Here is a 14,756-nt window from a genome sequence, read left to right as displayed (position 1 = left end):
AGCCACCCCAAGATGGTCTCCACCCTGCCCCTGCCCCGCCATAAGTGCCATGTTAATAATCTAACTCATAATTCTCTAATCAGAAATAGGGCTCATTGCTGCTTTGTTGCTTTGTTGTTGGGTGCTGTCAAGGTGATTCTGACTCATAGCAACTCCATGTGACAGAATTGACCTGCCCCATGGAGTTTTCTTGGCTACAGTCTTCACGGAAGCAAATTGCCAGGTCCTCCTGCTGAGGAGCTGCTGGGTGGGCTTGAACCCCCAACCTTTTGGTTATCAGTTGAGCACTTAACCATTGTGCCGCCAGGGCTCCTTATTGCCGCTTTATTTCTTATTTACTAGCTTTTTTTTTTTTTTTTTAGCTGTGTTCTCAGCCTCCCAGGTATGTTGAGGCATAGAAATAATCACTGACAATGGTTTTCTCTGGAACTCTTTTGGTGGCCCGTTCACTGGAATCAGACATGGAAAGAAAAAACAAAAACCTGTTGCAGTCCAGTCAATTGTGAGTTATAGGCACCTTGTGGGACAGAGTAGAACTGCCCCACAGGGTTTCCAAGGAGTGCCTGGTGGATTCCAAATGCTGACCGTTTGGTTAGCAGCTGATCTCTTAACTGCTGCACCACCAGGGGTCCATGGAAAGAAAACATCCAATGAATTCCAACCAGATAGAAGGGAGGAGGAGCCATTGAAGAATCTCTGGTTGCCTGAGAAAGGAGATGCAAGGTGGTTAGATTAAAGAACCTTACAAGGTTTTGAGGACAGTCCACCTTAGTGGAGGTAGGGAGATAAAATAGGCTGTATCTGTGAAGATTGGGTATAACTCAAGTAACTTTTTAAGACTGAAAAGTAGCTTCAATGAGATGTAATGATAGCCAACTCTTTTATAGCACTTACTATGTGGCTGACACTCAATTTATCCTCAACAACCTGTAAGGTAGGTACAATTATCCCCGTTTTACAAATGAGGAAACTGGGACATAGAGAAGCTAAGTGATTCGCCTATAACTATCAAAAATAAGAAACTCTGGTGGCGTAGTGGTTAAGTGCTACAGCTGCTAGCCAAAATGTTGGCAGTTTGAATCCACCAGGCGCTCCTTGGAAACTCTATGGGGCAGTTCTACTCTGTCCTGTAGGGTCACTATGAGTCGGAATCAACTCGACAGCATTGGGTTTGGTTTTTTGGCTTAGCATAAATAAATAGATTAGGATAGGAGTTATTTTTCATAGATACTATTAGTGTACCTGTTTTACAGACGAGGAAACTGGGGCATAGAGAGGGCAAGTGACTTGCCTAAGATCATAATACATAAATAGATTAGGATAGAAGTTACTTTTCTTTCATATAAAAGCAATCTGGAGGTAGGCAGTCCAGGGCTGGTAAGTTACTCCGTGACCATCAGGGACCCTGGATCCTCTGAGCTATTTCTCCACTGTGCATGACTTCTTTTCTCAAGGTCACCTCAGAGCCCAAGATGACTGCTGGAGCTCCAATCAATGCATCCACCCTTTAGGCAGCGGAATGCAAAGGTGCTCTCCCTGCTTGTAAGGACCCCTAGAAGTTGTAGACATGCTTTCACTTAGATATTCTTAGCCAGAATTGAGTCACATGTCCACACTGAGCTACAGGAAAGGCTGAGAAATGGAGTCTTTTTGCTGTCCTCTCTGCCTCGTTTTGGTGAAAAACATAAAAAGGACTACCAGAAGAATGAACAAATCCACCACGGAGGAAGTATAGCCAAAACGGTCCTTAGAAGCGAGAATGGTGACACTTCATCTCTCTTCCTTTGGACCCATCATCAGGGGGAACCAATTGCTGGAGAAGGACATCATGCTTGGTAAAGCAGACAGTCAGCAAAAAAGAGGAAGACCCTCAATGAGATGGATTGACACACTGGCTGCAACAGTGGGCTCAAGCATAGCAACAATTGTGAGGATGGTGCAGGACCAGGCAGTGTTTCATTCTGTTGTATACAGGGCAGCTGTGAGTCAGAACCGACTCGGCAGCACCTCACAACAACAACCCTGCCTCCTAGGGGAAAATTGACCAAAAGCTCATTTAAAAAAAGTACATTTTGTGAATGGCAAGGGATTTTAAATCTGATGCTTAGTAAATGCTTTGGGATGTTGATCCTTCCTCTTCTTTCCAACTTCTCTGCCCCACCTAATCTTTAATATTTATTTCCTTTCAAAGTATCTTTTAGCTTCTTCTCCTTCCTCCTCTTTCCTTCATAATAACTTCTTTGGACTCCACTGTCTTCTGCCAATTGGTGTTTCCACTGACTTGAACTAAACTAAGAATGCAGTGCCTTGCCTGCCTTGTCCACAGTTCTGATCACAGTACTAGGCACAGAGTTGGCTTTCAGGAAACACTTGTGCAGAGTGTGGGCTCCCTGCCGGACTGGATCAATGACCTCTCTGAGCAGGGACTCTGAGGTGCCCAAATGAGTATACTTTTTCCCTCTGGGCTGTAATGAAGCATAGTGAAGCACTCTAATGTTGGCACAGCTAGAACAAAACGACCCTCCACAGAGCAGACTTGTACTGGGCTCAGTGGTATTCCCTCAAATTCACGTCCACCCAGAACCTGTGAATGTGACCTTATTTAGAATAAGGTCTTTGCAGATGTAATCACATTAAGAAGAAGTCATACTGGATTAGGGTGGGCCCTAATCCAATGACTGGTGTCCTTACAAGAAGAAGGAAATGCAGACACACAGAGTCACAGAGAGGAGAAGATGGAGGCAGAGATTGGAGTGATGCATCTACAAGTCAATGAACGCCAAGGATTGCTGGCAACTACTAGAAGCTAGGAGAAAGGCATGAAACAGATTCTCTCTCAGAGCCTCCAATAAAGAACGAACTCTGTTAACACTTAGATTTCAGACTTCAAGCATCCGGAAATGTGAAGAATAAATTCCCGTTGTTTTAAGCCATCCCGCTGGTAGTACTGGGTCAGGGCAGTACTACGAAATGAATATAGCGGTAGAGTGTTGAAGCGAGAACGTAGAGGTGGCTGATGTGCCCAAGATCTCAGGGCTGATTGGTGGCAGGTGTCCCCTCTACCACAAAGCTTCTCAATGAAACACCAATTTCCAGGCAGAGCCTCATCACATGGGGTCATTAAGTAAAATAGAAATGGGTAATAAATTTTTATGTATTCAGAAATTGTTTCTCTCCTCCCCTCCTCTTGGGGTTGATTAACTTCACTGGAAATAATGAACCTGAACTGATTTTTTGAGCACCACTTCTAAGTGGTAATTACTGAGGCTGTACCTGGCTTGTAGACTTTCAGAAGACTGGAATTGTTTTTAAGATGATCTTTTTCTCTCCCCCAGTCTCCCACTGGTTTTTCCCTTGGTGTGAAGGCTGACAAATCAGAAAATAAATGAGCTGGAAGAAAGAACAGTCATCGCCTAGGAGTTGTGTCATATTTCTAAAGGGCAGCACAATAAGTATTGTCCTGCCTTTAGGGAAGAAATCATGCTCCAAGGAGACCTCATTGAGGGAAACCCCAGGGAGAGAGTGGCCAGGGCAGGACTTACGCAGGTGAACCTCGCCACCTGGCCAAGTTCCTTCCTTCTCAGGTTCCTGTCAACAGAGGCCCCCAGGGCCATCTCGTTGGGATTTTTGAGGCCACTCTGCTTTTTTCTAACTCTTCTCAGTAGGTATTTGTGACTCTTTTTTTTTCCAATTGTAAGATCATATACAACACAACATTTGCCAATTCAACACTTTTCAGGTGTACAATTTTCCGATATCAATTATGTTAATGTGTGCTCTCTTAATCACAGGGCTTCAAACCGGAACAAACCGCCTAGTTCTGGTTTGAAGCTCTGCTGAGAATTTGCATTTCTGCAAGTTCCCAGGTGATGCTAATGCTACTGCTGGTGAGGGACCAGTTGTGAGAACCATTAGTAGAGTGGTGGTTCTCAAAATTGTTTATGCATGAGAATCACCTGGGGATCCTGTTAAAATGTAGATTCTGATTCAGTATATCTGGGGGGGGGTAGAAATGCAAATTCTCAACAGGGGTTTGAACTGGAACAAACCGGTTCAGAGCCCTGCTTAATCACATAACCTCTCAGACCTGCTTGGAATCAATCCGTGTTTGTCCTCTGCCATCACTGCTTTCTGGGGTGGTGGTGATGGGGTCCTTCAGCCGGTTGCTCCTTAACGTGAAGTGGACTACTTCTATTGTCCTCACATGGGTTTCAAGGGCAGCCCCCCTCCTCCAAGTCTCTCAGAGGTTAGTGAGCAGCTCCATCTATGTGGTTTGGGACACTTGGTGAGCTTGTGGAGGTTTAATAGTCCCCCCTGGAGTTAGCCCTGTCATAACTCCTGCCCAGATTCTGTGGTCACCAGAGGGCTGAGGTGCAGATCAGAGAGAGCACCATCACTTGGAGCCCCGGGGGCTCTGCTGCTCACTGGCTTTAAGACATGCTCTTGGCTATCCCACCTGGGCTCCCAAAGCCCAGCAGCCAAGTAAGAAAAGGCCCAGCATCCTTGGCCTGCAGCTGAGTTGCTTCCATCCCACATATACATTTTACCTTCTCTGGCCCCTCTGGTGCAGCTTCCAGATCATTGCCTCACTGGCCCCATCCTCTCCCCGATGACCCAGGCAGCCGGAGGGTGGGTTCACTAATAGCACCCTCACCACTTCAGATATTCCAACTCCTGTTCTTCCTGGTGTTGGGTCTTCCAATTGTGCTCCTGCCTAGTGACTTCCTGATCTTTGGGCTGGCATGCATCCTCTTGTCTTCCTGTCTTTGGTCAGCCTCCACTTCAGCTACCCCAGCGCCAGCTCCTGCGCAGGTGGGGGCTCAGGCTATAAACAGGGCACCTTACCCAAGGATTTTATATCATGTAGCTGTGATAGTCCCTGGATGATCAGAGCTGGGAGGGACTTCAGAAACTCCATGGAGTTCAAACCCTTGATTTAGATATGAGGAAAGCAGAGACCCAAAGCTGCACAGGTGGTATAAAGTGGAACTTCCAGAGATAGAGGGTTACCCAGGAGGCTGTAAGTGCCTGTGTGCCCACCCCTGGATGTGTCAAGCTGTCTGGTTGCAGCTAGACCAATGACTACCTGAAGCCTCCTGCATACTCTAATTGGCGTTTACAGTGAGGTGGATGCCAGAGGTTTTGTTCACCATTGCCACTCCATTTTTCCTGGTAAGGCCCCTCTATGCAGTTATGAAGGGGCTGTCCATCACAGCGCCCATTGTCCTGGTCACAGAGGTGCCAAAGAAGCCCCCTTCTTCCAGGGTTGCTAAACCAGGATGATGCTCTGTGGGCATGCCCCCACCTCCCTTTGTCTTCCCCACCCTACCCAGCCATGCACAGGAAGCCCACCAGCAGCCAGAGAGAGAATTGGATCAACACACAGAGAAGCAGAGCTATTAGATGTTGGTGGGGGAAAGGGGAAGACAGCCAAAGTGAGGTGTCCACATTATTGGAGTCTCTGGGGTTTCTGAGGACAGCTCTACCCCGTGGACTTCTGAGTCACTGAGCCACCTCGTTCCTTTTTGGCTTAAGCTACTCTGGGTGCAGTTTCTGTTAGTCGTGGCCAAGAGGTCCCTGGATGATTCACGCACTGACTGAGCCAGAATGAAAACTGACTCCTAAGGAGCCTCCAAAGAACCATACAAGACTAACATTTCTGTGAATTATTCCGATTCCAAATGTACCAAGTCAACTCTGTGTGAGATATTTTACAGCTTAAAGGATCCCTTCCATCATTCACGAAGACCTCAAATGTGGCTTTTCATACACAGCACTCATTAAAGCAAGGTTACATCAGTCATATGTGCTGCATCTCTTTCCTGGGCTGTTACTCCCAAGAAAAAAATAACCACTTTTGCGTTGTTCTGTTTGTACAGCACCCAGTGTGGACACACTGGGCACTCAAGTAGAATGAAATGTGTTCACGCAGAGGTGAATAACACATGGTAGACTTTGGAGTCACAGAAACGTGGGTTTGAGTCCCCACCCTACCTCTGGCTGGCCACACAACCTTGGACATTTAATGTCACTTTTCTGCATTTGTAAAATGACGATAACGCTAGAATCTATCTAATTCATATGTCTACTAATAATCAGAGCGATTTTGCTTTCAGGTGAGAGAAAGTCAACCCACATTAACTCTCATGCAAAAGGGAATTACTGGACTGAGTGGGGTAGAGGTAGGAGTGCTGATCTCAGACCCAGCCTGTCCAGAAACTAGGGCAGTGTGGCCTCGCCCTCTGTCTTAGCCATCTCGTGCTGCTATAACAGAAATACCACAAGTGGATGGCTTTAACAAAGAGAAGTTTATTCCCTCACAGTCCAGTAGGCTAGAAGTCCGAGTTCAGGGTGTCAGCTCCAGGGGAAGGCTTTCTCTCTCTGTCAGCTGCGGAGGAAGGTCCTTGTCATCAGTCTTCTCTTGGTCTGGGAGCATCTCAGTGCAGGAACCTCAGGTCCAGAGGATGCACTCTGCTTCTGGGGCTGTTTTCTTGGTGGTATGAGGTTCCCAAGTCTCTCTGCTTGTTTCTTTCTATCTCAAAAGAGATCAGATTAAGACAGTACCTAATCTTGTAGACCTCATCAATATAACTGCTACTAATCCATCTTATTACATCATAGTGATAAGATTTACAACACAAAGGGAAATCACATCAGAAGACAAAATGGTAGACAATCGTACAATCGTACAAGGGCATCATGACCTAGCCAAGTTGACAGGTATTTTTTGGGCTCACAATTCAATCCATCACACCCTCCCTCTTTTCATCTCTCATCTTGGCCTTTTTGAGGGTTGGCCTTGTCCCCAGATGCCTTCCTGTAGCAGGGGGCATGGTTACCAATAGCAACAGGGTCAAATCCTCACAGCTCTCAATCTGGAGAAAAAAGAGGGCCTCTCTCTCCAGGGTCTACACATAAAACCCCAGGAAGGCTTCCATCACCTTGGCCTGAGAGAAAGATCTGTACAGCAGCCCTACCAGAACCACGTGGAATGAGAAAGGAGAGGTTTCCCAGAGGAAATGGCAAGTGTTGTGATCCAAAGGAGTGGAGAAGGGGTGCTCGGCCGAGAAAAACAGACAAGTCCCCAAACTTCTTTACTGGAAAGTTATGAGGATCAGAAGAGATGATACATGGGAGAAGCTGGGCACAGTGTCTGGGCCGCAGCACCAGTACCAGCTGTTGTTGACTCAGCTCCAACTCATGGCGACCCCATGGGCGTCAGAGTAGAACTGTGCTCCGTCGAGTTTTCAATGAATGGCTTATTTTTTGGGAATTAGATCACTAGGCCTTTCTTCCAAGGTACCTGTGGGTGGACTCAAACCTTCAACCTTTTGGTTAATAGCTAAGCTTGTTAACTGTTCGCACATCTAGGGACTTTTGTCCCTAGTAAGCCCTCAATAAATGTCAGCTGCTGCTATGATGATGATGATGATGGGGGGCGGGTAGGAATAAAGAAAAGGAGGAGGAGAAATGTTTTGTACATTGTGCCTGTGTGAGGGCCCCCCGCTAGTGACCAAATGTGATGGTTAAGACTGCGTGTCAACTTGGCTGGGTCATGATTCTTGGTGTGATCACCCCCATGATGGGATCTGCTGTGAGTAGCCAGTCAAATGAAAGGGAGTTTCCTTGAGCATGTAGCCTGCATCCTAATACAAGTTGGACATTCTGGCTTTTGCCTGCTCTGGATCCTGTAGCTGGCTCCTGTTCATCTGACCTCCAGTTATTGGGACTTGAGCTGGCAGCTTACCTGCTGATCTTGGAATTCATCAGTCTTCCCAGTCTGTGAGCAAGAGTCCTGCTCTCCAATTTGCCGATCTTGGATCCACCAGCCCCTGCAGCTACATGAATTAGGAGAAGCCTTGCGGTCTTGCCTGCGAATCTTGGGATTCATTGATAGTCACAGCCTGTGAGCAAGAGTCCTGCTCTCCAACCTACTGATCTTGGGTTCACCAGCCCCTGTGGCTACATGAATCAGGAGAAGCCTCTATCCTGATCCATGGACTTGGGACTTGGGACATTCCAGCCTCTACAATTGCGTAAGCCGTTTCTTTGATATAAATCTCTCTCTATATATATTTATATGCTTTACTGGTTTTGCTTCTCTAGAGAACCCAGCCTAAGACACCAAGTGACTACAACCTAGCCTTCACTCCACTTGATGAACCACTATGGGCCCTGGGTGGGGCTTTGTCGGCTCAAGGGCCCCTCAGTGTAATTCATATGCAGGCACTGCCTGAGCTGGCAATGACCCCTGGAAGGAGGAGAAGGATCTTCTTGTACTGGGGCATAAAGAGCTAAAACCTCTGAGCTCACCAAAGACCAGAGTTAGGAGGAGGATTTTAAAGTCTTGAAAGGAATGCTGAATCAGAGCACAGATTTGTGGCTGGTGGTGTAGTGAAATGAGGAAGGATTTTGGAAAATCATTTTATAGGAGTGTAAATGGACAAGTTTCAGATTGGAGATACTCATGTCAGATGTAAGAATGACAGGCCAACATGCATTCCCAGGAAGCAAAAGTCAGGATGTAAACCATTTGTTCATGAGAAGAATGTGTCAAGATGTAAATTTGTTCCCAAGGAAAATGTGTTCATAACTTCAATCATGTGTGTAACTGAACTGGCTGGCACCACTCACCTAGGTGGTAACTCACTCCCTCCTAGCCAAGTGGCCAACCTTTACATTTTAAAGGACTTCCAGCTGAAGCTGATGTATCAATCGTTAATCCCTGCCTTTCCTTCACTCTTTGTGTATATAGACCCTTCTCTCCCCTCCAACGGTCAAGTGCTTTGTGTTTTTACTTAGTGCTGCCCAGCTCAAGCTCTATTATTCCTCAATAAAATTCCTTTTCTTTCACTCAGAGTATGAGGTTTTCTTCTTTGACAAGAGTCAAAAGCTGCTGAGCCTGAATTGGTTTCCCGGTGGAAGTCACCCCAAGGCATCCGAGGTGTTAGTTAAGGAGATGCATACCAGAAAACATCCTGTTGCCCTCATTTTGGGGAACCAGACAGACTCTCTGCCTCCTGTTCTAGCTGAGGGGAGCTCAGCTAAATGTGGGTAGCAAAAGTGTAGAGGACAGTCCTTAGACTCTATTGAGCGCCCAGTTTGTACCACACACTTGGCATACATGACCTCTGATCTGCACACAAATCTGTGATGTAGGCAGTGTTAGCTTCATTTTACCAGTACCAGCTGCCATTGAGTTTATACCAACTCATGGCAACCCCATGTGTATCAGAGTAGGTATACATAGAGTAGATACTCCATAGGGTTTTCAAGGGCCGATTTTTCAGATAGTTGCTCTTGCTCGGCTTTTCTTCAGAAGTGCCTCTGAGGGGACTCAAATCACCAACCTTTTGGCTAGCCCATTAACTGCACCACCCAGGGACTCCAGCCCCATTTTACAGACAGGAAAATGGAGGCTCAGAAAACAGAAGGTACTCACCCAAGGTCACAGACCTAATGAGTAATAGAAGGACTGGCTTCCCACTGAACTTTCCTGCCTCCTCCTAAGTGGCACTCAAAACAAGCTGATTATGGTAGGCAAGGCAGGGCAATTTCCCCACTCACAGGAGTCCAGGGAGATCAGATTGCTGGCAGGCCTTGCCCAGACTCATATAGCAACTTAATGGCAGAGCTGGATTTTCCAGCTCTAAATCCCAGGCACTTTCCACAACACCAAACAACCCAGCCAGCAGCATTTCCTCAGTAACATCTCTGTAGGAGTCTTGCAGTCAAATTCCCCCTGCAGGGTGAATGGTGCCTGAGGAGGGTCTCATTCATTATCTTGATGGGTCATTGTTGCTCACTGGTGCAATAAAACTTGTGTGATTTTTCTGTTTCTGCAACTGAGAACTGTGCTCCATGCTGTTTGTTTCTCAGGCCCATTTATCAGGATTTTTTTTCCCCTAATTCTTGAAATGTGAGCAGGATTCAAGGGTGAGGAGAGGTCTGCAAGTGGGTGGAGGTCAGCTACTGATGCTGTGAAGCTCTCACCTTCTTACTCCAGTGCCTGTCTTTGCCGCACTGTTGGGCAGGGAGTGTCTGATTCCAGGAGGCTGTCTTCAACATATCCACCATCTCTTCATTTATCGCATTTTGTCGGTTTCCAAATTCCTTCTGGAAGGTCCAATTAATGTCTTGGAAGAATTCCGAGCTCGGTACATTGTCCTCAGTGGAGCAACTAAGAGCTGAATACAGTAAAATAGAAAGGCAAGAGAAAGCCATTGCCCAGGTTAGGATAATTAGAATTTGAGGCATCTTTCTTGTGTAAAAGGAGAAACTACCCTGGTGGTCTTCATTAGAGAAAGAGAAATATTTTATCAAATAAAATGTAATCCTGGCTATTGCCTTCGATTGGAGCTTAAGGAGAGGCTGGGGAGTGTTCAATCTTCCAACATTTTCTCTGTACCTCTCCTTATGACACTTTTCATTTTCCATGAAGTTATTTATATCGTGGTTGGCATATTTAAGTTTTGCTTCTAAATTGTTTGTGCCTATATCTACTTCTGTGGATACTTTGCAGTGGCTTAGGCATAGTAAAGGCTTAATAAATGATGTAAAATAAATATGTGGATGGATGGATGGACGGACGGACGGACGGACGGACGGACGGACGGACGGACGGATGGATGGATGAATAGATAGAGAAGTGGATGGTTGAGTAGATGAATGGATTGATGAGTGGATAGATTGGATGGATGAAAGGATAGGTGGATAGATGGATGAATGTGTAGATGGGTGGATGGATGGATGGATGGATGGATGGATGGATGGATGGATGGATGGATGGATGGATGGATGGATGGATGGATGGATGGATGGATGGATGGATGGATGGATGGATGGATGGATGGATGGATGGATGGATGGATGGATGGATGGATGGATGGATGGATGGATGGATGGATGGATGGATGGATGGATGGATGGATGGATGGATGGATGGATGGACGGAGAGATGAATGAATAGATGGATGAGTAGATGAATGGATGGATAGATGAGTGGATGTACGGATGGCGCCTGATAGGTTAGCACAGGAAAAGATGAACCTATTCATTGATGAGGGGAGGGAAAAAGGGGAACTGATATTCATTGAATGTCTTGTGCTAGACACTGTCTGGCATTTTATAACCATCATTTCAGTTAATCCTCACACCAATGCAGCAAGATAGGCTAGTTTTTCCATTTTATGGTGTTGAAACTAATGCTCAGAGAGGGTAAGAAATTTGCTTAATGGGACCCTCAATTAGGTCAGTCGGAATGGAAAAACCCACCACACTCTGAAAGTCAATCGAGCACCAAAGAGACATCAAAAAGTTGAATTTTATATTTTTTCCAAAGGCCTTGACAAGAAGGTAGAAAGCATGTGGATGCTGGATTGAGGCAGACTGATGTGGAGCAGGCTCAGGCATGACTTAGGGTCTGCAGTGCAGCTATGGGAAGAGCTGGCCTCTCCAAGGACTGGGTGACTCATGTGTCAGCCCCAGAAGTCCATTTCCTTCTGTGGATCTAGAGGAGCCTGTGGATGGGTGTGGCTGAGCCCTCAGCTGAGCGGCCCTACAATGTTGTATGCTGGGAAGGATGGGACTTGGGCTAATGCTTGCTGGGCCTGCCTACGATGACACCTCTCTCCTCCCATGTCTCCGGTTCTGCCTCCCCTGTAGGCTACGGAGTGTAGGTGCTGAGAGCAGGTGTTATCCTTGTGGGCAGGCTCAGAGGAGGAGAGAGGAGCCTTATGGAGGGAGCTAGGGAGTGCCCAGGAACAATGTTTGTCAGGCTTTGACCACAAGCTGACATCACTATCAGAAGAGATGGGGCCTTGGAGCCAGTGGGGAGAGGGTCCGGAAGCCCAGACTGTGGATCTGGTTCTACAGACTGAATCGCTGGGATGACTGCCCCATTATGATCATAGTCCCAAAGCCCACCACCCACCTGGGCTGTGGGCCTGTCTCTCACAAAGACTTTGTCTCAGTGGCTTTGTGAGCCAAGGCTCCACTCCTGATGGAAGAATAAACCCTCATACCCGTTCTGTTCTCTCTGAGGCTGGGCTTCTGACAAACCGTGAAGCTGTTTAGATTTTGTTCTCTCCCACTTTCCCCCAGTAAGCCCCTGTCTCCACCTGCTCCAGGTACCCCAGAGGTCTGGTATTTCTGCCTTTAGCCTTGTTACAAAGAGCCCTCCACAGAGTTCTGTTATCAGTCATTTACACTATAGTGTAACTGAAAACCACAACATCTTCTTCCTCCCAGGTTATTTGCACTTCAAGTCATATTGTGGTGAAAAAGTTTTGTCTGTCAGCAAACTTTTATTTGTATGACCTCCAATACTTAACCTTATTTTTCCACATATGTCATGGATTATTATAACTTTATGCCACTGAGAGGCACATTTACTTACTTGAAATTAAGCGGATGAAGCAAACCAGAATCAGTTGTTGAGTTGATTCTAACTCATGGCAACCTCATGAGTGTCAGAATAGAACTGTGCTCCATAGGGTTTTCAAGGCTGATTTTTCAGAAGTAGACCCAGGCCTTTCTTTCTTCTGAGGTGCCTCTGGGTGGACTTGAACCTCCAACCTTTCAGTTAGCAGTCGAGGAATTAACCATTTTTGCCACCCAGAGACTCTGTCAGGACCAGGCAGAACCAGCATATTTATTTGTATGAGGACTGACGGGGTTCTTTTTTTTTTCTTTTTGTTGTACTTTAGATGAATGTTTACAGAACAAACTAGTTTCTCATTAAACAGTTAGTATACATATTGTTTTATGACATTGGTTACCAACCCAATGACATGTCAGCACTCTCCCTCCTTGACCTTGGGTTCCCCTACCAGTTTTCCTGTCCCCTCCTGCCTTCTCATCCTTGCCCCTGGGGCTGGTGTGCTCCTTTAGTCTCATTTTGTCTTATGGGCCCATCTAATCTTTGACTGAAGGGTGAACCTCAGGAGTGATTACATTACTGAGCTAAAAGTGTGTCTGGGAGCCATACTCTCAGGGCTTCTCCAGTCTGTGTTAGGCTAGTAAGTCTGGTCTTTTTTGTGTGAGTTAGAATTTTGTTCTTCATTTTTCTCCAGCTCTTTCCAGGACCCTCTATTGTGATCCCTGTTAGAGCAGTCTGTGGTGGTAGCCAGGCTTGGTGGGGTTCTTAGGAGAAATTGGAGAGTGGGCTTTGGAGTGAACGCTTGGGTCCTAGGACAAACACCTAAGATGAAGGACAAAGATTGCCTACCTCACCCCCAGGGAGTTCACAGGTGGAGAAGAAGCTCCCCATGAGGTTGCACAGATGTCAACAACTTGCACTGAACCTTGGAATTCCAGGTGGAAGGCACCTTTGGGTATGGCACTAAACAGTGCCACATGAGTGCCCTTTTACCCAGCTTGTCCCTGGCTTCTTGAGTGGGAGGCTTATAAGAAAGAGGGATATCCAGGCCCCTTTTGCTGGCACTAGTAGGAGCTTTAACATTGATAGGAAGAGACCCTTCCAACCCCAAAACAGCTGAAAGTGAGATATGAGTGGGGATGGTAAAGTGGAGTGACATGTTAACAGTGTGGTGAAGGAGGAGCCATGAAGAGAACAGCCATAGGAGCATCAGATGAACAAGGGTGTATCAGTCAGGATAGGCAAGGCTAAGCTGCAGTAACAAACCCCAAAGTGTAAGTGGCTTAACATTATAGAGGTTTACGTAAGAAAATTTTTTTTAAATAAAAATATATACAGCAAAACATACACCAATTCAACAATTTTTACAAATTTAGTGACATTGATTACATACTTCAAGTTGTGCAACCACTCTTGCTATCCTTTTCCAAATTATTCCACCACTATTAACATAAACTCACTGCCCCCTAAGCTTCTCATCTAACCTTTCTGAGTTGCTCTTGCCAATAGATAATTGACAAAGGTAATTCTTTAAAAGAGCCCAATGCTCAAGGCAAGCATTCTTTACTAATTAAGCTAAACTGTTATTCAGTTTAAAGATGACTCCAGGGGATAGTTTAAGGTTAAGGTTTAAAGATAACAGAGGTTTATTTCTTGTTCATGCAAAGTTTACTGTGGACCTGGATGACTCTGGGGGACTCTCCCAGTTAGGGGTCACCTGGACTTAGGCCTTGAAGTGACTTATAGAGGGGAAATATTTGAAGAGACAGAACCCACAGGCAGCAAAAGTGTAGTACCCTCTTGAGGGAGGGGTCAAGGCCACATTCTCTGTGTAGTGTGCTGGAAAAAGTAGAAACTCTGCAAGTGGTCCTAGCAGATCTGGTTCTGCCAGTACTGATCCAGGCTTTCCCCACACAGTCATGAGGCCTGGGCAAGTCACTTCTCTTTGGCTCAGGCTCCTAATCTGTAAAATGGGAGGATCACACTAAACCATTGCTAAGGGTTGCTTGTGCAGGCAGTCTAGGACTCTGGCTCGGGGGGATTTTTCTCATCTCCCAGGAGAGAGGTGGCTGGCTAGGCTGGAATCTGCCTCATCTGCAGGCTGACTTCCTGGTGAGTGAGTCTTTTAAAAAAATTGTAAGTTTTGCATTATGAAAACATGAAAGGGTTCCCTTACCGATGACACTGAACGTCATTTTGTCAAGTGTGGATAAAAACCTATTCACCGTAATGAATAATTTTTTGGCTATGCTATAAACCAACTGTCATGGATTGAATTGTTTCCCCCAAAAATATGTGTATCAATTTGGCTAGGCCATGATTGTCCACCATTTTGTCATCTGATGTGATTCTCCTGTGTCTTGTAAATTCTGCCTCT

Source organism: Elephas maximus, chromosome 26 (assembly GCF_024166365.1).
Source record: "Elephas maximus indicus isolate mEleMax1 chromosome 26, mEleMax1 primary haplotype, whole genome shotgun sequence".
Classification (NCBI taxonomy): Eukaryota; Metazoa; Chordata; class Mammalia; order Proboscidea; family Elephantidae; genus Elephas; species Elephas maximus.
This window is presented reverse-complemented; position numbering follows the sequence as displayed.